This window comes from Heptranchias perlo, chromosome 22, assembly GCF_035084215.1.
Source record: "Heptranchias perlo isolate sHepPer1 chromosome 22, sHepPer1.hap1, whole genome shotgun sequence".
NCBI classification, from domain to species: Eukaryota; Metazoa; Chordata; class Chondrichthyes; order Hexanchiformes; family Hexanchidae; genus Heptranchias; species Heptranchias perlo.
In genome coordinates this window covers 42,209,074-42,235,433 of record NC_090346.1, presented here as the reverse complement: position 1 = coordinate 42,235,433, position 26,360 = coordinate 42,209,074, and the positions used below count along the sequence as shown (strand labels likewise).

The following is a 26,360-nucleotide window of genomic DNA, read 5'->3' as shown; positions in this document are numbered from 1 at the left end:
ACAAGGTACTTGTAGGGTGCTGTTTGCCCATGTAAATAAATAGAGCCAAGGAAATACAAACACTAATTCAACCAATGCGCCTCATTCTGTCAGTTTCACAATATGTGCTGAGAGATCTATCTTATGGACAAATTCCTGTTTACTTAGGAGACGTTTCCTTAGTTTCATGATGTGTTACTTCTCTCCAGGCTAAAAACAAACATTGGGAGGTTTCAGCTGAATTCTCCTTCTTTCTTTGCAAATTATCTTTTCTCTGCTTCTTCCCAGTCACACCAATGTGGCCTCACTACCAATCTCATCTCTCCAAGGGGATAGTTGGGGCTCTGCTCTTATGCAGCCACTAATGCTGGTCCCTAACCAGTCACTAAGAAGTCCACAGGAGTAGTTCAAAATGACCAGTCCTCCCATTTCCTTCAGTACCTGGCCTCTATTTATAATATAATACAATACTTGATCATATCTTGCATCACCATCACACCAAAATGTCTCAAAGTGCTTCACCCAATGAATAAATTTTGAAGTGTATACACTGACATTTTTGATGTCTCTTCCAAGCACAATTCCTTATTTCAGCAGCTACAAAAAATAAGCATTTTGAACTCTTTGTCTCGTTCACTGCAGTCTCCTTTGCAATGTTTTCTTTTCTCAAGGTGTAATGTCTTTTTAATAATTGCTTTCTGGCATGAGTATTTCCAGAGAGAGAATGGTAATTTGGAATATTTTTCTGATAATTAATCTGCTCGTGGCCTGAGTATTTTCAAACGTGCAGCAAAAACAATAATTTCAAATAAGAAAAAAAGTCAGCCAAAGATCAGATCGGTAGATTTTGAGGCAGTTCATCCTCTTTTGTACTGGGGTGTAAAACGTTACCAGCGCAGAGCGAAAAGGTGGGTGGGGAGGGCCGCAGGCCCGTTATTACAGCCAGCCCAACTTTCTGCTATTAAGCCCCCATTAAGCCAGAGGCCATCATGCTGAAACAGTACGGTGCTTGGGTCAGGTCGCATTTCAAGTATTGCTTTCAGTTCTGGTCACCGAAGCACAAGGAGAACAGCCAAGTCCTGGCAGGGGTCCAGAGAATAGTCACGAGGCTGATCCTTAATGTCAGAGCACTGAATTAAGAGGAAAGGCTAGAGAAAAGCAGGCTCTTCAGCCTTGAAAGGAGGCGAATCAGATGTAAGCTTAAAATCGTATGCAAGATAGTAAGCAGAACTGAAAGGGTAAGTTCTTAAGCTATAATGCAGGACAGGGAAACGTCAGTACAAACTGGTAAAAGGCAAGTTCACAACTGGCGAGAGAATGCACTTTTTCACACAAAGAGTGGTTCGATATTTGAAATGGTTTTCCAGGTAGGTCAATGGAGGCAAATACTCTGGAATGCTTCAAGCTGCAGTTTAGATGCTGTGTTAATGGGGATGGGGGGATGGTCTGTCTGTTTCGATGGAAGAATGAGCTGGAAGGTCAAATGGCCTCCCTCACCCGCCTTCAACATTGTGATCTTTCTGAATGCATCGACAAATCCGAAGAATAATACAGGTAGATTTTTTTTTAAAAAGGGAAGGGGTCTACAGTTATTTTTGCAGTGCCAAAGTACAATTTAAATGGTATATATTTCAATAATACATCTCTTACATAAAATGGAGAAAAAAATGTCTGTGATACATAATTATCTGGTCATTAACACATTGCTGTTTGTGGGATCTTGCTGTGCACAAATTGGCCGCCACATTTCCTGCATTACAACCATGACTACACTTCAAAAAAGTACTCAATTGGCTGTAAACCGCTTTGGGACGTCTTGAGGTCACGAAAAGCACTATATAAATGCAATTTTTTTTTTTACAGTGCTCAAGATGATACAAGGACTATTTACTAAAGTACTAATTTCTTTGTACTTAACCATTAGCAGTTTTGACAGTTCAGGGTCCAGGAAACAAAAAAAATATAAAACACAACACATCTGCTTGCTGACTTCAATGAACCGTACATCGTTTCAGTGCATCTTACCAAGTAAGAGTACAATTACACTTACCAAGTGAAAACCACAGTAAAGTAAAACACTACATTTACTGCTCTTTTGAGACCATACCATGAAATAACATTTACTTACTACTGCATTTAATTCTCTGGCAAGCGACTAATCTAAATACCATAAATTTTTATTTCCTTCAAACTAGAATTTATATCATAGTATTTATTCATGCATTCTGTAGCAAAAATGCCTGGCATATTTTTAACTGTAATGACAACCCTAAATTTGTGGACCACAAGAATTCAGAGCCAGAAGTAATTGTAAAAAAAAACTTCAGTGTTCGTGACCCAAACTTTTCTCATATAAACTGGAATTACTTCAAGGAAGTGGATCTACAGCATTACTTGTAGAAGGGAGGTTTGGTAGGATGTGATAACAAAGCTGATTTAATCAAACAGCTTGTGTTCCAGGCCCTACACAGAGCTCTAATACAAAGACTGGCAGCTGTTGGTACACTAGTGCAAGGGTGTCCAACCAGCACCACAGGCTCCTTTTATCCAGCTCATGAAGCCCATCCAGGAACTTTTCACCTTTGAGTGCTTGTGTGCAAAGCCAACCTCAGCTCAGCTTTAAAGTCCCTGGGACCAGAGGACAACAACTTACATTTATATAGCACCTTTAATCGAATAAAACATCCCAAGGTGTTTCGCTTTGGCATAAGGGAAAAATGGACGCTGAGCTGATGGAGGAGATATTTGGAGGGGCGATCAAAAACCTGGTCAGAGATTTTAAGGACGGTCTTAAAGGATGAGAGGGAGCTGGAGAGTTGGAGTTGTTTAGGGATGAAAATTGCAGAGCTTAGGGCCTAGGCAGCTGAAGGCGTGGCTGCAAATGATGGGGCAAAGGGAGGAGGGGGAGCACAAGAGTCAGAGGACTAGAGAGATCGGGAGTGGGGGGTTGTAGGGCCGCAAAAGGTTGCTCCCAGATTAGTGAGTTTGTACCAAACTGGGAGCAGCCTTTTTGCACCAGTCGTGATACAGCCTTTATCAGTTTACCAGACCTGAGCAGTTTGAAGAGCTGGAGCAAAAGAGTCTCCATTTACAAGCTCTGAGGAAGGACTGGAGGAGGAAAGGACAGGAAGAAGGGGTAGGGAATGGAATAAAAAGGCCAAGTGAGGTAAAGAGGGAGAAGGTGGTGGAAAGAGGGAAGCTTAAATTACCTGTGTACGAGGGGGATTCCGCAATTTTTGTGTATGATGGATCTTGCATTTTCCGTTTATGTTGGGTCTCACTCTTTTGTGAATGGGGATCTCGCAATTTTTATGAATAGGGATTTGAAATTTCTGTTATGAGGATCCTTGCATATTGTACACATCACAGCTTGCATTTTGGCATCATCGTGTGCGACTCACTCACCAAGAGGCTGGACATCCCCCCAGCAGTGAACTAGCAGGAACATTATTAGATGTTATAAATTTATCATGTTGTACGTCACACCCGAGTCAACCTTTCACCCGTCAGGCAGCAGCTGAAGAACTGTGTCTGTTAAAATGTTTTCTTCCCAGTGCCAGATATGAAAATATTCATGTTCTTGGGTTGTTAATATCACTTTCAGAAAGACACAAGTTGGGGTCCTGTCAGTCAGAGAATTATAGCCTCACATTCCTGGAATTAAACCTCCATTAGCAGAATGTCAGTTTCTTTGAAATGGATGGAGCTGGGTAGAATTATTTTAATAGTTAATTTTCTGTAACTCCTACCAGAAAAGCAGAAAAATTGTATCAACTATTGAATGTTGCAACTTTAAAGTGAAGGAACACCTTTACATCCTGCCGCTGCTGGGGTCTTTTGTTTTTAGATCATTTATTCACAAAGCAATTAGGTTCTAAAAACATATTCTACACTAGCAATTCTCTGTGTCACTCATGTGTCCCTACCTTGGTAACAAACAATTAGCCGCAAGTTGAATTCTCTACCACAGAAGGCTGACCAAGTCACTGAATGTATTTAAGAAAGAGCTAGATAGACTTCTAGACACAAAAGGTATCAAGGGGTATGGGGAGAGTGCGGGAATATGGTATTGAGATAGAGGATCAGCCATGATCATATTGAATGGCGGAGTAGGCTCGAAGGGTCGAATGGCCTACTCCTGCTCCTATTTTCTATGTTTCTAAGTTACATAGTCTGCAAATCACAAAAACATGAAATGAGAGAAAAAGCCCGTAAACCCATTCCTTCTACAAAGCGGGTGCACAGTTTGCCCTATCAACATTTCTTGCTGACCCTTTCCTTCCCCCAAAGGTACTCGACCAAAATCTCTATTCGACCTTCTAGTTTACATTATTCAAACACAACTGGTCAGTTGACGATTTTCATCAGTTCTGTGGCTGGATACAGTCTCCCTCCATAGGGCAAGGCAAACGCGGAATCCTTCTTACGTCCGGCTTGCCAGACAAAAGGTAATTAATACAGAAGAATATGAAGAAAAATAATTTAAATAAAGAGAGAACAGCTCAGCACAGTAGAGCATTACGCCAGCATGCTAGATACCGGAGTCTCAATCCCACCCTCAGCTGATATTCAAGCAGCTTCCTCTAGTGGGTGTGCTTCTTAACTTCTCAGCTAGACCAGGAGATGGAATGGCATGTGATAGTGGAGCACTCCATTTTGGATGTTGGGGTGTCGATCCTGACCCACAAATCATACATCCCCATTAGTTGATGTGAAATGGTCAGCAGCTTATTTCGTTAGCTACTGGAGGGCAACGTGGGAGTGGATAAGCAACAGATATGGATGAGTAAAAGTATTTGTTTTCATTTTAAGTTTAAGCTTCAGTTCTTAAGCTACTACACTAATGACAACTCCTGTTTAGATCAACAACTGGAAAAGGCCTTATCTGAGGATAAGCTTTTGTTGGCTACAAAGTGCTCTGTCATATCCCTTTGACATTTCCTCCACAAGCGCCAAACTTTTTATCTCTGGTTATTAATTCACATGGTCTGCCTGTTGCCAATTGTCAATCATCAATTGCCACAGTAGCAGCTGAATGACCAGTGAAACACATGAAGAATGCTTCCCTCTGCGATTGCGCTCATGTTTTTTTCCCCCCCCTAGTATTTTGTTGAATTGGCTAGTTTAATGCTTGGAGACAGCCATGTGGATTTGCATAAGTGCTACATCTATATTTCAGTGTGAATAAGTACTTTTAATTGTGGACTATTAATGAATTCTTAGGTTTCCCCAATGATGGTCACAATAACTAAGAGCAAGATTACCATAACAATTTTCTAAGCATTTCTAGCCAGCATACCGTGGCCACACTTAACTCCCAGGACAGTGAAACACTGACAAAACTTTCATAGGTTATAACTCAACAGCTTCTCCAGTAGAATCCTGACGGACTTGTTCCAACAGCCTAATCTATTTACACATCAGGTGGGGATTGAGTCCTGAACCAAATGAGGCCGGGTTTTAAGCTGAAAATTAAAGTTTAATGGCCAGGGAAAGGGACAGTAGCTGCTTACTTGACTTTGAATCTGAATATCAAAGCCATACTAAATTAAACATAACTTCTGTTATAACCCTAATTACAGTCACCACAAATGTTTGCACTGTAAAAAATAACAGGTTTATTTTAAAAAGGCATGCGTAGAACTACATTTTGTATTTTGTCCAAACTACTTTTTGTATTCTTATGAAATTATCAAAAAATATAAATTGCAAATTTTGAGTTTGATCTACATCAGCATTACAATATTTTAATTTTGTTTAAAAGAAAGTTTAATCTTCACCAACAATTTTCCCTCTCCTTATCCCCGATGGGGTCTTACTCATGAGGTCTGTAGAATTTGGGAGGATTTTTAGACTGGAGTTCAATGCATCCTGTGTGAGTTCAATGCAGTGTGGGGAGGCTTCACACCTCAGGGCTTTAGTATGTCTGGCAATCTTCTAAGCTGTGCTGCTATTTTTGTGTTGATAAGCATCTGAACCACTTTTCATCAATGTAAAATAGGCTGTGTAATAAAACCTTACGGGTGTTCAGGTTAAAATGGGAAGCTCGAGCACTTTAATGTGAAATTAAGTTTGAAATCTTTAAATCGTTGATGGTCAGGAGGATCCCATTCCCTGCACCAGAGGTCCCGTTCCCAATTGTGCTGCTGCACCAAGCATCTGCTGCTTCCCTGTCCAAAGACTTGCTCCACTCACCAGCTTAGCCAAAGCCAGAACTTATTTCTAAATGAACAGCTGTTGAAGGCTTTTGCGAGCATCTGTTAGTTGCAGCCGCTTCAGCAAACTCAAGAACCCCCCCCTGAAACAAAAGCCTCATCTTACATTTTTTCCCCCTCCTTTCACCTTTGTTGTCGTTTGTATGTCATCGCATTTTATGGCCATGCTTTTTTTTTCTGTTTTTCTAACAAAACTTTTCTTGCCTATTAGGAGGACAGTTGAAACACTGCTACAGAAACAGATTGTTCAGTAGAGTATAACCGTGACGAGGCACAAATAGGAGCAGAAACACAGTGTGAGCATCTGCAGTGGACAGCACACAAAGGACTGTTGTTTGAAATAAAATAGTCAAAACACTGACTCCACTAAGGTTTCAGGTTTGCTCTGGTGTGGCTGTTCCCGGCAATCAAATGCAGATGCCTTTAATGACTGTCAGTCCAGCAACAAGAATGACCGTATGTTAACTCTTTAAATACTGGAAGACTGCTGCAGACGTGCACCATATACTGAAATATTTTTTTCTGCAAATGGCGGAGTAACACTGCACGTTAAGGTACTGCTGCTCTGGATCCTATTGCACGTAGGTTGTGACCGAGATGTCCACGTGATGAACTCTCAAAGTTGGCTGAGTCATCAAGGGCACTCCATGCAGTAAAAGTGCTTCCACATGGAGAGAGTCAAGCTTTTGTGTACTTTCTCCTTTAAAATTCTCATCCTTGTATTCAAAACCATCCATGGCCTCACCTCTCCCTATCTCTATAACCTCTCCCCCCCCCCCCACCTCCAAGATCTCTGCACTCCTCCAATTCTGGCCTCTTGCACATCCCTGATTTTCATTGTTCCACCATTGGCGGCTGTGCCTTAGGATGTTTTACTACGATAAAGGTGACATGTAAATGCAAGTTGTTGTTGTTGTGCCTTCAGCTGCCCAGGCCCTAAACTGTGGAATTCCCTCCCTAAACCTTTCCGTCCTTCCACCCCTCTCTCCTCCTTTAAGTTGCTCCTTAAAACCTTCTTCTTCGCCTGTCCTAATATCTCTTCATGTGGCTCAATGTCAAAATTTTGTCTGGTAACGTTGCTGTGAAGCACCTTGGGGCGTTTTTACTACATTTAAAGGTGCTATATAAATGCAAATTGTTGTTGGATATTTCTAAAGGCCAGTTAGGTGGCACTAGCACGAGTATGAGTACAGACTGACCACATACATGGACTGTTTATTTAAAAATATGTGTGAGTTGTACGGGGAAGAGAAGTATTAAAGAGAGAGAGAGAGATCTTTTAAATGTCACCCTAACATTATGGATATATCACAAACATTTAAAACAAATGATGTATTAATGCTAATCCTTTTACTAAATAAACCTATGTTTAGGTGTGAACTAAATGTACTCCGGGTATTATTTATTATACTTAATTCTTTGATTTAAGCTACAAATAGCCACATCTATATGAACAAAATACATAAAATTTCAGCAAAATATGAAAATCATCACCAATGAACGCAACAATCTTAGATCATTTTGTGCAATCCAGGGAGCTTCTCCATAAATACAACTGGCCAGTGAAAGGGTTAGCGTGTTCTTGCTTTGCCTCAGTGGCTGAATAAAGGCAATTAAGTCAAATTTGTTTTACATTTAGTTATAACCCACAATATTGTGTACAAAACAGAAGTTTGTAAGGCTGAAGCACAATCCATCTAAAACATATATGCTTGCTCCGGTCCACATGGGATGTTTCACTACACGTGCAGGATTCATTAGGCCACTGCTCGGTTCCCTTCCTTGAAAACTGAAACTTATGTTTAGGAGTTTGACCAGAAGAATAAAAATGATCTTGAAATTCAATACAAGTATCTTCAATGATTCTCAGCTTATTGCCTGAATATTGTCGTTCTGTAATATACAATTACTTTAAACTTACCAACAATACACAGCAAGAGACTATGACAGTGCTGCTGTTTAATGAGAAAAAAACCCTACTCGTATTATGGAAGCTACAAATTATTTTCGATATCAGGACTAACGGCTTTGAGGTATCTCAGAAAGGCAGGAAGAATGTGGTTTTAAACTCTTCAAAATGTTGTACACAGAACTCCTCTTGCACATAAAACAGGCTCTCTCCTCTTGTTCGGTCCCTTTCTGGACTAAAGGGTAGCAGGTCGCCTATTCCCAACCACTTTAATTGGTTCTAAGTGGAAGTGTGAGAATCACCTGGGTAAACTCACCTATTGACTTCCTTCCTTCCCTTGGTCCTGCCTCTGATGGACCTATGGAGACTAGCAACTCATCGTGCTGCCACTCATGACCGCAGCTCTGTGCGTGTCTGCTGCCGGAGTAGTTGTGTCCCAAGCAGAGATTACGTTTGGAGAATTTATACAAGATAGTGAATCTCTCGGTAACATTTGCGAAAAGATAAACCTCCTCCCCTTCCCGTCACATGATGGAGTGTCGCTGCAAATGTCGATGTGACAATAGCTGTGTGTTGGATGGTGGTGATAACAAAGGAAACAAATTCAGTGAGCCTTGGCAGTGGGATTCATGGAAGTGAACTGGACCAAATTCAAGAATGCATAATATAGTTAGAAAAATAATAGTTGGCTGGTGCAGAGTGTTAAACTGCAACATAATGCCAGGGTTTGTTGCCTTTAAAAACAACTTAAACTTTATTCTTAACAATTTGTTATCATCTGCATCCCTCAACCCTGTGACAACTTTGTAACATTTCAAATCAGCAGTTTGTTCTCCCTCAGTTTCATCAATCTCTCCTCCCACAGAACCTGAAATCAAAAAAGAGCGAGCAGGACCAAAATGTCAGCACTCTTCAGCCCTCTGCAAGCTCACCTGCGGGTCACTGAAGCAATCTGGTGACTCCCCGTCAGCCTTTTTCCTGGATGGGATGTGCCCCTATAGGAGCCCCAGCTGAAAGATGAAACTCATTACACACACAGCAGGCTAGTTCAAGTTTCAGCCTCTGCTGCAGCTCAAACTGAAACACACAGAGATGCAAAGAAGGCAACATCTTCGAGCTTACAATTAGAACCCTTTTCACAGTGGTAAAATAAAAAGCAAAAAGACGGAGACATTTGCTGGAAATCGTTCAAATGCTGCAAATTGCAAGGGACAATTTGTACTCAATGAGCTAAACACATATCTTGAAGGAGTTGGTAGATGTTAAAAGTGTTGAAATGGTAAAATGAGTAGTATGGGTAAGATGTTGCATGCTTTTTAAAAAAAAGTGACTTAAAAGCTTACTGTTATATCACTGGAAATCAGAACATTATTTCTGTAGCATATTAAATGGGCACAACTTTCTTCTTAAATGGGCCAAAATTCCCAAGATAAACTCTGTAAAATGCATTACTTTTATGCCAGTGAATGAAAGCTCTCTCTCCCCAAGAACGCCAGGTCTTTTACACCAATTAAGAGATAATCAAGAAGCCTAGCTCATAGAGGCCTGACCTGCTCCTCCCCCGACTGTCCCTCATCCTCTCCACATATACCGCGTAATTGCTGTTTAATCCAGCACTGAAAATATATTAGCACCACCGCAGCAAGCAGAAAAAAAAGCGCTCAGAATCTATTAGTGCAGTATATGAATGGCGTCTGGAGAAATCTATTTTATTAATGCAAAGGGTGCTGTTAATGCAATGTAACTGAATTTTGGTCGTATACGTTTCCTTATTTGGCTCTTTTGGAGCTCAATAGAATGCTGCGATATAATTAATTTGTAGCTGGCCTGAGCCTTTTATTGTCTGTGTGTTATAAGTTAAAGCTCCCCTTTGGTTTTCTCAGCTATATTAGTTACATTTTAAATACTTTTTTTTTCTGAGTAAAATTTAACTCTAAAATTATTATTTCTGTAAACTTTGCTTCTTGCTCATATTTCAGTTTGTATATAAGTTGGCTGGTGTTGGAGCTAGATACAATCATTGTTTTCAGATAATTTCTACTTAGATTGGATTAGAACACACTTGGCCATGATGCCCTGTACAGCCGAATAGTCTACTGACACTCACATTTTCAGCTTACATGTGAAAAAGAGTCAATAGGACAAGGCACTAGTGGACAATTGGTACGTGTACTGTAACCCAACAAGAGTTGGCACCTTCAGGAGAGGAGGGCTGGAGCATTTTCTCCCCATTTGCGACACATGTAGAGATGGTGGCTAAGCAGAACTGCGACCATAATGGACAGGAGATTCTTGGTTTACAAAACGCAGATCCCACCCGAAATGTCAACCAACCTCTTCTCTGCTTTGTGTCTCCAGCATTCTCGGTTTTTACTTCAGATTTCCAGCAGCGTTCCTTGTTACTTATACAATCCCAAACCGTTCTGCTCATTTTTGATCAATGGAATGCCTATGGAGTTATTGAGTGACAGCGAACTTAATAGGATGAAGGGTGGAAGAATTTCCTCATAGAAAGGAAACACCTGTGCTCTTGTGCTACTCTTGTCCTTCCCATAGATTTACAGTCACTACAGCTCACAATGTATTTCCCACAATAAACACACAGGATATTGTTTAATTGGCCTAATAAAACCTGGATGGTGATAGTTCCATTAGATTATTGCAGTTAAGGATCCGGGACAACTGGCCTGTAAAATAAAAAATATGGCTGCTAATCCAATGATCTAATAAAGCCTCTCTTACTGAATTCTTTTGGCTGTAACATTTGTGATGCAGTGAACCACTGACTGTTATTACTGTACGTATCTAACTATGTAGATCCCGAATTGAGAGCATTGAGTGTCCTAGAATGAGACGGAGAAAACTGCCTGTGTTTTTAAGGTGCAAGTTCTTTGATGTGAGTTATAATTTTTTCCACCAATATTTCAGGACTGGAGATAACATTTTTCATAAAACAGCAGTACTTATCGGCATTTTGTCATATCTGTTGACTATTCCTCACCTGTTGGTGAGTAAACCATAATCTAATAAAACATTTACTGAGTAACAATATTAGAACTTAAGTTCTGAAAAACAAATCACTAATAAAGTAAAAGAAACTGGCCTGTCTGCAGTGAGCTGCATCATAAAATTAACATTATGAAACGTCCCTTTCTGAACTTACTGATTGATCCAACTGTAATAATCAACTAACATATAAAGAATAGCACAGGTGCAATTCTCTGAAATGCAAACTCTATTTGGTTCTTGTAATCAAATACTTCAATTAACTTCACCAATGTAGGTGTAAGAGACTCAGATGATGCCCATGGGTATTGGTGTAATAAAAAATTAATATTAATTGAACCAACTGAATTCACCGTATGTTAGAATGTCTGATCTGGGTTTAGTGGGTTAACATACTGCCAGGTGTGGTACTGAACAGTATAGACTAGAAAGTCTCAGGGTCAATCCCAGGTCTGTAATTTTTGCTCTCAGCTGAAGTAGCGGTAAAGAAAGAAAGGAAGACTTGCATTTATATAGCGCCTTTCACGACATCCCAAAGCACTTTACAGCCAATTAAGTGCTTTTGAAGCGTAGTCACTGTTGTGATGTAGGAAACGCGGCAGCCAATTTGTGCACAGCAAGGTCCCACAAACAGCAATGTGATAATGACCAAATAATCTGTTTTAGTCATGTTGGTTGAGGGATAAATATTGGCCAGAACACCACCCTTTGAAATAGCTCCATGGGATCTTTTACATCCACTCGAGAGGGCAGACCAAATAGAGTTTACATTTCAGAGAACTGCACCTGTGCTATTCTTTACCATAGGCTTGTGTTGAATATACCCATGAAGCACTCCCTCAGGATTGCACTGGAGTGTCAGCCTAGATTATGGGTTCAAGTATCTGGAGTGTGTCTTGAACCTACAACCTTCTGACTCAGAGGCAAGAGTGCTACCAACTGAGCCACAGCAGACACTGTACAATTGGCCATAGTGTTCCAGGACTACCGAGGGGGAAAAACATCGCTGAGGTTCTCACCATTAATCACTATCCAGTAACCTATGCCAGAACATATATGTTGAAAATCATTCCTGTTAGCTGATTAAAATGTAAAGCTGTGGAAGTTTGCTGGCTATATTGTGGGACAAACAGCTGCAGTTGCGCAAAGCTATGCAGCTTTGGTGACATTACTTGGCTATGTTGTAATATATACTGAATATCAAATGGGGCAATTGTGCAAAGCTGTGCAGCATAAATAGGAGGAGACAGTAAGAACAGGCAGGAGATTGAGACTAATGATAAAAGGCAGACAGGAAATTGAGAAATAGAATCTGAAGAGACTGAGGAGGTGGGTGGGCGAGTGACAGACGGAGTCTAAAGAGAGTGGGGATTAAGGGCAAGAGTGAGAAATTTAATAGAAGAGTGACAGACGGAGTCTAAAGAGACTGGGGATTAAGGGCAAGAGTGAGAAATTTAATAGAAGAGTGACAGACGGAGTCTAAAGAGACTGGGGATTAAGGGCAAGAGTGAGAAATTTAATAGAAGAGTGACAGACGGAGTCTAAAGAGACTGGGGATGAAGGGCAAGAGTGAGAAATTTAATAGAAGAGTGACAGACGGAGTCTAAAGAGACTGGGGATTAAGGGCAAGAGTGAGAAATTTAATAGAAGAGTGAACTGCAAGGAATGAAACCCACATAGATGGGGAGGAATGACAGGAGACCAAGAATTGAAGACTTTAAGTACACTAAGAGAAAGACTAGAATTCTGATATTGGTGTAGATAAGTAACAGGGAGTAGAGTTTGAGCCGAGTAGAGCTTAACGGAGGACTATGATAAAAGGTGATTGAAAAATCACTGGAAAGGGTAGCCACAATGAAAGTATCACTTGACACTGAGAAAGGCAAGATTTTTATTGCTTGCTTGAGACTGAGGTGTGTGTTTATTACTTTGAAGCAATCTCGGATTTAGGTTTCACATGGAGCTTTAGGCATCAGTAACTTTGACCAAGAATCTTTGAAATCCACATTTGGAAACAGTGACGGTCTGACAGTTAATAGTGATGGTACAGTGCAGTTCAGGAAGGAATGTGTGACAGGAGTAAACCTCCAATGGTCTCTCCATACTGTGGTTTTAAATATCACATCTCAAATACCCGAAGGTTTATTTATGAAATGAAAATGCTGAAATTGTATTTCACACAGAACGGTAGTGAGTGCATGTGGCCTCATGCACACCATTGCTGAGATTCTTTGTTGCCATGCAAGATGTGGTTACTACACAGTTTGCAAAGAAGTCATTGACTATATCAAAAGTACGGTAAAGACTTCGAAAATATGAGAATATCAAAAAAAAATGTTTAGTGGTGTGCTCCAAGAACTAGGTCCTGGAGCTACCCACAAGTCTCCTTGTAAAGCTCGATGCACCACTAGGCCATGCAAGGGGAAAATCAGCTAAGATTCCCACTCCTGATCGCTGACTCTGCTGGAGGTGAAAATATAATCTGGCTTGGCTGTAATGCTTTCCAAGTTGTATAACCCACTAATACTCTAGGTTCACACATGCAGAGTGGTCACTTGAGTGAGGTCCCATAGTGATGCCACTGTCCCTGGAACCATACCTTAGCAGGAGAGAAGAATAAGGGGAAAAACTGAGGTGAGGCAAAATGAATACATGCATCCATAGCCAAATTCTAGTAGGTGCTCACAGTAGCTCAGCTGGTTAAGGCGGTGTGTAACTGAGTTGATCAGACCAGCAAAGGTCTCAGATTGAATCCATGGGCCGCGATTTTCAAATGAAATTGCGGGTGGGTTGGGAGCGGGAGGTGTGAAAATCGGGGAAATCCCAAGCGGGTGAGGAGACCGGCCCCAACCCGCCGACTCCCGCGTAACCCACAGACGCGTCTGTGTGCGCGCGCACCTCCCGAATGCGGAAGTCCCGCTGGCAATTAAAGCCGGCGGGATGATAGTTAAAGAACCAAAAGTACCTCATTGAGGTACTTAAGGTACTTTATTTCTGATGTAGTAGATAGTTAAAATGATTTTAAACTGACCTAAACTTAAACCGGGCGGCTTTCCCACGGCTTCTCACGGATCAGGCAAAAATAAAGTAAATTAAATAAAAAACCATTGCCCAAAGTTAAAAAAACAAAATAAACCAACCTTTCCACCAATGTCACCTGTACCCCCTTGCTCCGATGTCTCCTTCTCCGATCTTCTCCTCTGCCCCCCCAATCTCCCCCTCTCCCACCCAATCTTCAATGCCCTCCACTCTCTGTTCCAGCGCTGGATAACGTCTCTCTCTCTCTCTCTTTCACGAAACCCGGAAACAACTTTAATCACCATCAATTACATCGCAATCACATCGGAAAAGGTAAGTTTTTTTAAAATTCGCATTTGCCTCACGCATCTTCACCCCCCCCACCCAACCCCCGCTGCCATCCTGCCACTATTTCAAAATTGAGCCCATGGTTTTTGCTTAGTTACCCATTGTCAAATTTTGTTTGATAATCTTTCCTGTGAACTGCCTTGGGACGTTTTACAATGTTAAAGGCGCTATATAAGTGCAAGTTATTGTTGTTGCCTGGCTATTGGGCGTGGGCACGATTGGGTTTAAATGTAATGTTCCTCACCATTCAATGGTCTTCTGACACTCACTATCTGGGCTCACACATGAAGTATGGCCTCTTGGATAAAGTGACTGACAACCATGAAACCATACCTCAACAAGGAATTAATGCCTTCAGGGGATCAAGGAGGAGGAGAAAAAACTGGCATGAAACAGAGGAAGAAAGAAAAAGACACTAGAAAGTGTATCCTTATTCTATAGCACTGGGGGTTTGAAATTTTAACACTGTCATATTCCACAACTCTACTGTATTATGGTTTCAGGGTTATCAGAAAAGTGGGATCACTTTTGCTTTATTATCCAATTGGCTGCACAGCCTGGCAGCCTGGTGATCAGCAGTCTAGTTATCAGGGTTCCCTGGCAATCTGGAAGACCTGGTAATTCCCAATTTCCTTGGTTATCCAGCAGCTATACACGTGGCCATCCGAGTGTACCAGTTACTAGTAGTTTCATAGTTATGTGTCCGAGTGGTTTACTTCCTTTTTAGGCTAGTAACTAATAATCCAGCCATCCTGCCTGGTATTTTGGTGAGCCCAATCTCCTCAATTTATCTCATGGTTTACTAGATCTAATCTTATCGAAGCTTTGTACTAATCTAGAAAGGCTCTAAATCTGTCAAAGGAGGAGGTTTTGGGCACTTAATATATTCTGATGGGATTACATAGTCCAAATAACCATAGTTACTTAACAGTATAGTACAAACATTCAAATAAATTGGATGTCACTGCAGTGCACATTCAAAAGCTATATAACTGCAAGAAGTTGTTGTCAAATTGGCACTATGCATCATCGACTAGTGAATATTCCACTGCCCAGATTTCTGCTTCCTCCTTTCCACATGAGAAATATGGACAATATCCAAACAGGAAAGTAAATACAGAATGGAATTTGTTTGGCCCTTCACACTATAATATTTAAAGGGTCAATTTTATGATTTTTATGGCTAGGCGCAGAGCTTCCTGGGGCCAGGAATGCATATTGGGAATTGATTCATTGTAATGGATGGAAAATCTTGCGAGCCACACTGGCCTCCACATCCAAATTGCCAATATTTGAACCCCGCACGTAAAGCTGTGTACCAAGAGCGCAAATTTGTAAAAAATTAACAACTTGCATTTATATAGCACCTTTAACATAGCAAAAACACCCCCAGGTGCCTGAGAGAGAAGTAAATGGATTCTCAGCCAATAAAGGAGATTATTAGGCGAGGTGATCAAATGCTTGGCCAAAGATGTGGGTTTTAAGGAGGCTTTTCAATGAGGCGATGGAAGTGTAGAGACAGAAGGGTTTGGGGAGCGAATTCCATAGCATGGGACCTTGGGAGAGTTTCATTTCATGTCTACTCCCACTCCTGTGAGAGAATAGTCTACACAGCATCACTGAAGCAAATCTTGCAGAATTCTTGCACTTTTCCAATAGTCCCTAATTTTTAATTAAACCGAATATTGAACATTAAGGGCAGAGCTGTCAACCCTAGTGGGCATGATGTGGAGATGCCGGTGATGGACTGGGGTGGACAAATGTAAGGAATCTTACAACATCAGGTTATAGTCCAACAATTTTATTTTAAAATCACAAGCTTTCGGAGATTATCCCCTTCGTCAGGTGAATGAGTCACTCATTCACCTGACGAAGGGGATAATCTCTGAAAGCTTGTGATTTTAAAATAAAATTGTTGGACTATAACCTGGTGTTGTAAGATTCCTTACATTTGTCAACCCTAATGGGGGTTTCTCTCCAACCAAAAATGTTGACTCCTTGTTTGGTACCCTTCCAAAAACATCCTTCCATATCTCACACAAGTGGCCGTTCTTCTTTTGAGAGCCTTGATAGAATGCATCAGCTTGGTATTTGACAAAGGCTGAAGGACATCACAGTCCAATAACCCAAAGTTCATGTAGGCACACTTCAGCAAGAGTTGTTAGACAGTGATCAGGAGTAAAAACTTTGACTGATTTTCCCCTCCATGATTCAGTGAGTGCTCAGGCCGATTGTAACATCGCTACCATTACACTGGATGAGAAAAGCTAACAACGCAGACCAGGCATTCAATCAGGGCTATTTCTGGTCCATATGGTTTAGCTGCTCATTGGATAAACTTGCAGAGCCATCAGGAGAGTCTTAACAGATGTTTGGATGGGGGTCCCTTTAGTATAATGACGCAGGAAGATTAATCAAGAAGAAATGTTCTCTTCCTGCATTTAAATGTTTCCCTCACTGCTCCCCTTTCGCCAAACTTACTTTTCAGGCCTGAATGGTTTTTAAAAAATCAGCAATCTAATTTCTAAATATTCAAAACAGCGCAATTTCTAGGAAGCAACAGCCTGCCGCTTTGGTGACAGAAACATAAAGCTATTGCCAAATAAAACAGTAACATTTTCCTAGATTGGTGGATCAGCCATATTAACATCCTGCCTTTAGCACTTCACGCTGGGTTCTTTGGCAGCTTTGGGACTCTGAAGAACTTGGGGTCAGGTCAATTTTCAACCTTTAGCTTCCTGCCCGGCGCAGTACCAGCTGTGCTGTCGGCCTTTCTCACTATCATACGATGTAAATAATACAGCTGAGGAAAATATTGCCGGGTACCCAAGCTGGCCAAACTTTATTACTCTTCTCCTGGATGAGACGTGCAAAAAAACTAAATTGAGGACGACCAATTGCAGGCACCATTCCCCATGAAACCTGAGGAGTGAGGTTGATAGCAAGTAAAAACTAGACAGCTCACAGCAACATGACTTCCTTTTAAAAATGTACTTCCTCATAAAACCAGCTTCATCACAATTTGATCCAAATCTAAAATATTTTTAGCCAATATTATTTGGAGGGATATATAAATCTTTAATTGCTGATTTTAGCTTTGTGGTTTATATGTTTCTGGGATTTATTTATCACTTTTGTGAAAATTTCACCAATTTCGTCTTTGCTTTTTAAAAATGAAATGACAGGATATAGAAACAAATTATAGTGGAATATGAAGTGCAGTTTTAGTTCATGAGTGTGAAAGGAGATAATAAACACCCTTTGCTTCCTATTCAGATTCTCAGATTAAAACTATCCTTTATCAATACAATCTGCTCTATTATCTAGCTGTTTTTCTGTCGATAGGAAGAAATATTATAAAAACTATACAATAACTTTTCCTGTCTGTCACATCACACTTCCTGAATCATAGGTTTTGATTCAAATAAAAGGAACAAACTAATGACCAGTCAGTAAAATTATCTATTACAAATACAGAAACTGAACCAAAATGTTTTTCCAAAACCTTTTATCCATTATTTTCTTTTTCGTGAACACAAGTATCTAGGAACTGAAAATAAGATTTATAAAATTACATAAAAATGTATATTTCACAAAACTATGATTAAACTCGCCTATAAAATTGTCTTTTGTGCCTTCAAGCCCTTTTATTAGTGATTTTTCTCACTCCACTGTTGTAATATAGAGAAACCAGACAGCCAATTTGTGCACAGCAAGGCCCCACGAACAGCAATGAGACAAATGACTAGATAACTTGTTTCTTTGGTGGTGTTGGTTGAGGGATAAAACGTTGGCCAGGACACCGGGAGAAATCCCCTTGCTCTTCTTCAAATAATGCCATGGGATCTTTCACATCCACCTGAGGGGGCAGACAGGGCCTCTTTCAAATATATACACAGTGTGACTAGTTCAGTTATGTGTATAGAGCCAGTTATTTTTGAATTCAAATGTCAAGTTATTTAACTCCAACAAGTCTTGGCAACTGGTCAAAGAGTGCTTAAGTGGTTGAACTCTTCATTGAATTGAAATGACAGCAAAGTGCAGCCTAGCCAAATTGCATTGAGCCAATTGGAATCTCCACAGAAATACAAGATGGACTAGGTAGCTCCTATTGGAAAGAAATTGACTCATTTTCAAAAGCCGGAGAATAGAATTTCTACTGTAAACATATAGATGAATGCATTATATTGTTCTTATATATTCACATGTTCATCATTTAATAACTTCTTTTGATAGTTCAAAATTAAAAATCAGGTCTAATGAGATGCTCTACTGTTTTTGAAGACAAGTGAACAATCTTGTGAAGATAGTAGCAACCATTGGTTTAAACCAATTTAAAGTTGTTCTCTTTGTTATCGTGGGCTTATTACTGAAAGCAGATCGAGCTATCAGGCCAATGAAGACATCAGCAAGGTTACAGGAAGTTGGGACCAATGAGAGTGATCAAAAATAGACAAGCTGAAAAACCAGGAATAAGTGTAGAAAAGATCCAAAATGGTAACACTATCCTTCCCCATGTCTACACCCCAATAATCTCACTCCTTCACAACACTATAACCTCTGACTCACCAGGAGCAATGCCACAGGAAATCCACTAGTATATTTTAATTTTGAACTGGATTCGAACTATATGATGGTATCATTTGTTGTTGCTATGGTTTCCTGTTTTGTATACCACACTTTGTCTTTTGTACTGTACTATTTAAAAAAAAAAGTTTTAAAATAGTTTTGTTATGAAGTGCACCAAGCTGGCAGTGCATTCAAAATACAATGACAGACTTGTTGCAAGGTTACTCTCTGAAGGAGTTCTCGTATAAAACACATGCAGCCAGCAGTGTGCGGCCCTTTTAAAACTGCAGTGATATCTGAGTGTGTTCCGGAATGCATTGCATGCAGCTAGCAGTGATAACTACCTGAACTTAACGAATGTTTTATCACCATTGTAGTGAAAATATGTTTTACATGAACACCTGTATAATAATAAAACTTCTCAAGCAACCTCAGGCTGTATTTAAGATACCACTTCCACATCAATGGAAAGCAGTTTTGGATGTGCACAGACACAACAATGTCAGTCAGCATAATTCAGATGTCAGGTCCCGATCTGATGTCCAAAAGCACATGGTTTAAGTTTGCATCAGCTGCTGTACAACTCCAGCTTTGTGCAATGTTGCATTTTAAGCACGCTTGTAAAGCCCACTGAAGTGCCTAGGGACTTTTAAAACTTATTATGGATATGTTTTTAATGTTATGGGAAAAGGGTCTTCCTATTTGCTTAACATTGCAAATTAGCGCTGAAGAGAGCTTGCATGTCGAGCTCCTTTGTGGCTGGCTTTACTGCAACCTGGATCGATGCACAGCTGACAGTATAAGTCTGATCTGCTGGATGCACAATACAGATACTGGTCTGAGACCAGTACCTGCAGTATAATTGCAGCCTTAGGTACATGAGAGGGCATAATAGGCAAATAGTTCACAGAAATAATAGACAATTTCATGTTCAGCTAGTTATAACTAGTCTAAATACCAGGACGCCATTAAGTTTTGAAATATACCAGCTAATTCATTTTGAAATGTAACCAGCTCATTTTGAAAAAACCTGAGACGACTTTTTTCTTTACTGCAACAGATTTGTAAATGCTAGAAGAATCAACTAGTGAAACTTAGCTAAAACCACCAACGTTAAAACCTTCTTTGTAATTCTCCTAGACACATCATGCTTCCCTTTTATAACTAAATCATGATGTGGAGATGCCAGTGATGGACTGGGGTTGACAATTGTAAACAATTTTACAACACCAAGTTATAGTCCAGCAATTTTATTTTAAATTCACAAGCTTTCGGAGGCTTCCTCCTTCCTCAGGTGAATGTTGTGGAAATGAAATCCTCGAAATGAAATCGCATTTATAAATCACAGAACAATGCTTGGTGATTACAGACAGTTTAAACTGTCTGTAATCACCAAGCATTGTTCTGTGATTTATAAATGCGATTTCATTTCGAGGATTTCATTTCCACAACATTCACCTGAGGAAGGAGGAAGCCTCCGAAAGCTTGTGAATTTAAAATAAAATTGCTGGACTATAACTTGGTGTTGTAAAATTGTTTACAATAACTAAATCAGACTAATATCTTGAAAGTCAAACATAGCATCTTCAAACTAGAGTCAAGTAGAAGCTTACCAAAACTGAAGGAAACCTACTGTTTCATAATTAGAAAAACTATTTTGAGTTTAAAATACTATCACAAATTTAAATTCTCATTTTATCCATCATTGCTTTAAAACCACTTGAAATTACAAGTTAGTATTACACTATTTAAAGCTTCCATTATGTCTTTATTGGACAGCCATTTCAGCCTCTCTGTCCCAGAAAGTGTGATCAGAACAAGCTGATAATTGTATAGCAATTATCTGTTGAGACTCACTGACCATCAGAAAATACTGCCTTTCAAAAATAACAAGCATCTAGGTATTGTTGCCGGGGAGTACTAACAATGTGTGAACAGTTCTTATTTCATTGTTAGTTAGGTTAGTATGAACACTGCTGACTGATTAAACTCAGTCATAATTGCCATCTGAATGCCATGGTGGGGAGCTGAATGCTAAGACTGAAAGATGGCAATCAGTGTAACTAATGCCTAAATTAATTACAATATTGATTAGCTTATTCTGAAGTTCAATGGTTTATGGGCAGCCCAGTGCTGTGGCCCAGTGTTTCATGTTGATTTTGCGACTATTCCAGACGGTTACAGATTTAATCTGCCCACCGCCGCTGGGATGTGGAATCAGTACATGGCTGGTTTTCTCCCTATAGACATACTCATCTGGTGCAGAAAAAAACACCAGTCTGGGCCACTTGGATGAATATGCAAGACAAACTCAAGCTACTGGAGTGGCTCTTAAATTCATTGCTATCATTATGAAAACGTTTTTACCATACCACTGAGGGCTTTCGTCCCCCAGTTTACACTCTGCAAAGTGAGGGATGTCCTATATGTTCTGGTCAGTGCTGCAGAACATGTTTCCCCCATTTTAGAACCCACTGTGAGCAATAAGTTCAAGGCCTCCTAAATCAGATACAGCACCAGCTAGAGGGAGAATAAAGTCTTTCCCTTGCTCTTGCTCAAAAATGCCTCTGCGCCCACTCTTGTTACACAGGTGTGCCATTTCCATTGCCAGCTACCCTTTTAACTTGAGCGTGATTGACAATTTAACACCAAATTGTGGCAGTTTTGTTCTATAGATTTACACTCAATAGGAATTTCAATCAGATTTCCCGTGCTGTTTTCACTTAGAACCCTTATACCCAGCTAGATCAGAGAGGACAGCTTCATCACACCAGCCTGGGCTGAATTTGAATTCGAATCCAAGTCCAGGAGATGAAAAGATGGTGTTCTCTGCCACTCAATCCCTCACATAGCATTTTATGTTCAGTATTTACTGAATCCTATCTCCACACTTCTTCTGGAAAACCAAACAAACAGTTATACAATGTTACTCACTGGTCACATAACAGAAATGAAAATGTACATTAATATCAAGGGTACATTGATAATGTACTGTAATCTATTCAGATAAATCACCAAAGTAATTTTCAGTATTTTAACCTTGGAACAGCTGGTAATCTGAAAGGGTATAGTTACAATGCTGATAATAATGGCTAGATCCAGTAACCAGTAGTTATTCCAATTAGTCCACTATGTTCCTGGAAGACTACCAATTTTTTCCGATAAACAGTTTAGGATATATTGCTAGGTAACACCCCCCCATCTCATACACTGAAGTGTTCAAAAGTTGCTCTTGTTTGAGCATTGCAGCAAAGTACAGTATTAATACGACTTCCTCTCTGCAGATTTTTAGTTCCAGCCAAGTTAAAACTAGAAGAATACTAGAGCACTGTACAGAAACTGAACAATGGAATGCTAGTTTTAAAGATTCTCAGCAAACTACTGTGACTAGTCCTTAATGTCATGCAGAAGACAAACTAAAGCCGCACAATCTCTCATCACATGTAGTGTTCAATCTGAAATATCTATTTGTGTAGTCAATGAAGTTTAGCCTCGACACACACACCAGTGCCCTGTAAAGCATCACATCTACTGTCTGCATTTCTGCCCAAAATCCCTTCATTAAACAGCACATGTACCATCAACATGCACAACTACCTAGCAGTACAAGCAGCTACTCTTCAACATTAGCTCATCTCTTTAAGTAACCACACGTGGACAGAACTTACCTTCTTTAAGATCTGCCTCTCCCCTGTAGATTTTACAGGAGGTATAATGTAATATTGTCACTATTTGCTTTCAGAAGTGAAACGGAGTATCTCCAAGCACAGTGCAAACACAGGAAAGCTGCAACAGGAAGCGCCGAGCTACTACACTATTTGCACTCCAGAGGAAGTGGGAGAGCGTGTGGGGACTTCAACAATAGCATGCAACCCTATGTCAAAATCTCATTAAATGACAGGCTCCTATTCAAGAAAGGAGGCAGCATATGGTAGAATCCTGGAAACTTGCTTCAGTGCAAGCAGCCACACAATAAATTAATGTTTAAATCAGCACTAAACAGAATAGCAAAATCTTTTCTTCATTTATTTCTTACAAAAAGAACTACACGATCAAACCTCTGTTTAGGAAATTAAAGTGGTTTTAGAATTATGGCTTTCCCTCCTCCAGTTTAATCAAGAGATCACCACAGGAAGCAACATGAATCCTCAACCTTTGAATGGAAAAGTCTGCTTTACTGTTTTGTTCTCTTTCCATCTTTTACTCTCCGTGGAGAGTCTTTAAGAATCTATGGGAATGCCCACACATCTTTCTTCATATGCAAATGTCAGTCTGTTTCCACTAAACCTCTGCTCCCCTTTTTCCCTGATAATGATTAAAGTCATGGGGATGTGCAAATGAACACTCACTCCCAGAAGCTGCAGGATGCAAAGACTCGAGCAATCTGATTGGCTGTTTCCTGCCGAAAAAATCATTTGAACCTCACATCTTGTTCTAATATAATGTAGAACATTTCCTGTTAATGATTAATGCTGGAAGGAGCAGACTCCACAAAGAATGACAACCGCTCATAGGTGGTTTAGTGAAAATACGGCATATGAAGAAGATTAAGTCAAATTATTTCTTGTACATTAACTCAGCCTTGTGGTTCTTTTCTCCTTCAGTAAAAAAAAGTGACTAAGGGCAAACACAGTTATTAGAAACAATGGGTTAAAATGAGACCATAAGTTTAGAATATTTGTAAAAATATTCAATGTACTGTATTCAAGTATGTTTCACATTACAAGGTTTTCAGTACAAGATTGTTTCAGTGCAATTGGTTGGATTCACTTTAGTTAAAGCTCTAAAACTGTAGAGGAGATGACCTGATGTGGAGATGCCGGTGATGGACTGGGGTGCACAAATGTAAGGAATCTTACAACACCAGGTTATAGTCCAACAGTTTTATTTGAAATCACAAGCTATCTCCGAAAGCTTGTGATTTTCAAATAAAACTGTTGGACTATAACCTGGTGTTGTAAGATTCCTTACAGGAGATGACCTGACATTTTCAATAAATCCATTTTCCAAATAAATCCCGTTTAAGGATTAAGCTCCAATTTTTACGGGCAAATGCTAGTTAAGTGCCTTGTATAACTAGTTGATAAAATGTATAAATTGTACAAAAGTTGTGCTGATTGCCTTTACAAATGATACAAGTTCTGGAACTGTAATATAACGATGATTCTGGTACCCACTGCAAAATGTAATTTAGTATTGTGATGCTGGCATGCTTTCTCTGTCTGCATAAAGAGTTATTTTATCCTGTCAGCAAAAATGTAATGTGAGATATCATTAGGAAACCATGGGCTACAGACAACATTAAGGGAAGCCAGGCAGCTGCACCAAGTAACTTATTTTCTGTCCTGGTTTGTAGGGCTAGCAAGTGCACAAATGGAAAGTTAAATACAAAACCTTGTTAAGTATGTACAGTAAAGATGAAAATTATAAAACTAACTTGATAAAATATACCTGAGAGTCGAGACGTTACTAAGAACATTTAAATAGGCTTGTCTGACATTCCTCTTGTCTGCAGTTTTAGTAGAAGAATTAACCCATTTTACATAATCAAATTAACACCTACTTTAAAATAACAGACTGGGGAATGTGATATGATTGCATGAAACTGTTGTCTGACAATATTGGAAAAAGTAATTTCTAAGCTATAATGTTGCAGTGTAATAGTAAAATGCCACCAGCCTTGGAGGAGGGGCAATATTGGTTATGGGAAAGACACTGCCTCACTAATTATGTCACCCTGGCTCCCCCCTCTTTGTGGGAATTGCCTGAATGGCCCAGGGTAGTGAGGAACTGAACCAAACAGACCCAGTTTCCAGGTTTGATTTCCCCAGACGTGTTGAGTTAGTTGATCAACTATTGTGGAGGTAGAGCCTCTACAATGATCTCAGCGCCCCGGGAATTGGGAGGGAAAAAGTCAACTAGGGTTCCTGCTTCTGCCTTCTATCCAGTGACTCCTGTGGTAAGTGAATCTGTCTGAATATTAAATGAGCATAGGATTGAGTTCCACTCCCCCCTCAGTCCCCTCCCATCCCCACCAGTCCAATACCTACTTTAAGCAAGGTATGGGGTGGGGGCGGGGTGGTGGGGGGAGGTGGGACGGGACCTTATGGTTATGATGCTGTACCCCAGTAAGTAGTCAATGCGTTCAGGAGAAGGGAAGGGAGGAAATTAATAGAATAAATATAGAAAACAAAAAGTTAAGTTCTGAAATTAACAGAAACAATTAATAATCAATGAGCACAGTGGATTCTGCAGCAAATCCTAGCAATAACAGTAGAATATACAGCATTATTTCGACTCAATTTCAGAATTCAGATGACTTATTTTAATTTTTTCCACTTTCCTTTTCCCCCTTCCCTTCTCCCAAAACTGTCAAGTCCCTGCATGTGCTGGGTGTCATCCATAACCTATCGTAGATGAAAATTTTTAAGATACTAAGGGGTTTCATTTCCTCTGAAAGTCCCCTGCTCAATGCATTCACAAAGTTTCTTTGGGTTCCATTTTGATCAAGTCGTTGAACTGTTTAAAATATACAGATTAACAACTGTGTTAAAAAAAAAGGCAAACCCAGAAATTTGACACAACTGAATTAAGTAGTGCACTACCAGGAGAAATTAAAGCCACGGGAAAACAGAGAGCAAGAAGCTTGCTTGCTGCATCGTGAAGCAGGGCAGACTCAACCTCATACTATAGGCCTGCGGCTGCCAGATTAAGCGAGGGCGAGCAAGGGAGCCAGGTGTCTTAGATCTTGGACAAGGCAGTGCTGAGGGTGGGCTGGGAGGCCAGGGATGTGGTGGCAGGAACAATGGAGAGGCTGAGGCCTGTGCTGGGAGGGATTGGGAAGGCCAATGCTGGGCTTGTAGAATATATGAGTTAGGCCCAGAAAGATAGATTAAAGACACTTCGTTAATTCAGTCAATTTTTCCTCAAGAAATAATTGAACTGTTCAGTGAATCGAATTGAGCAATTTTAAAAAAACAGCATGAGAGCTGTTTTTTGGTCTGATTTCAATTCAAATTAATAGATAATTTGAATTAACAACTTTGAATTAAGAGGAGTAGATGGTAGGTAGAAAGATGCATGAATGAGTGTGTGTGTGTGTGGGGGGGAGAAGGCAAGACTGGAGAAATTCAGCATTTACACCGTGTCTTTGAGGGGTTTCACCGGTCTCCCACCGGAGATAGGGAAGGGAACTCTGGGAATCCCTACGGAATTTCAGGGCCTTGTTCTTTGTACCACTTGTAACAACATTGACAAGTATGAGTTGCCAAATTCTGTATAACATAAACTGCACTGGAGTAAAACAGGGCAAGGAG

The 26,360-nt window shown here is 40.1% G+C and overlaps 1 protein-coding gene across 4 annotated transcripts in view; it reads right to left on the bottom strand.

Moving 5' to 3' along the window:
- Positions 1-26,360, bottom strand: part of septin12 (septin 12) — a 300,476-nt gene that overhangs the window by 149,343 nt on the left and 124,773 nt on the right. Inside the window, exon 1 of one of the 4 annotated variants that reach the window (XM_068003385.1) lies at positions 22,713-22,829. The exons of 2 other annotated variants lie outside the window; for them this stretch is intronic. The gene's annotated coding sequence lies outside the window, so the exon portion shown is untranslated. Of the gene's footprint in view, positions 1-8,419; positions 8,542-22,712; positions 22,830-26,360 lie in introns of those variants that run through there. One more of the 4 variants, XM_068003387.1, reaches the window with a different exon arrangement.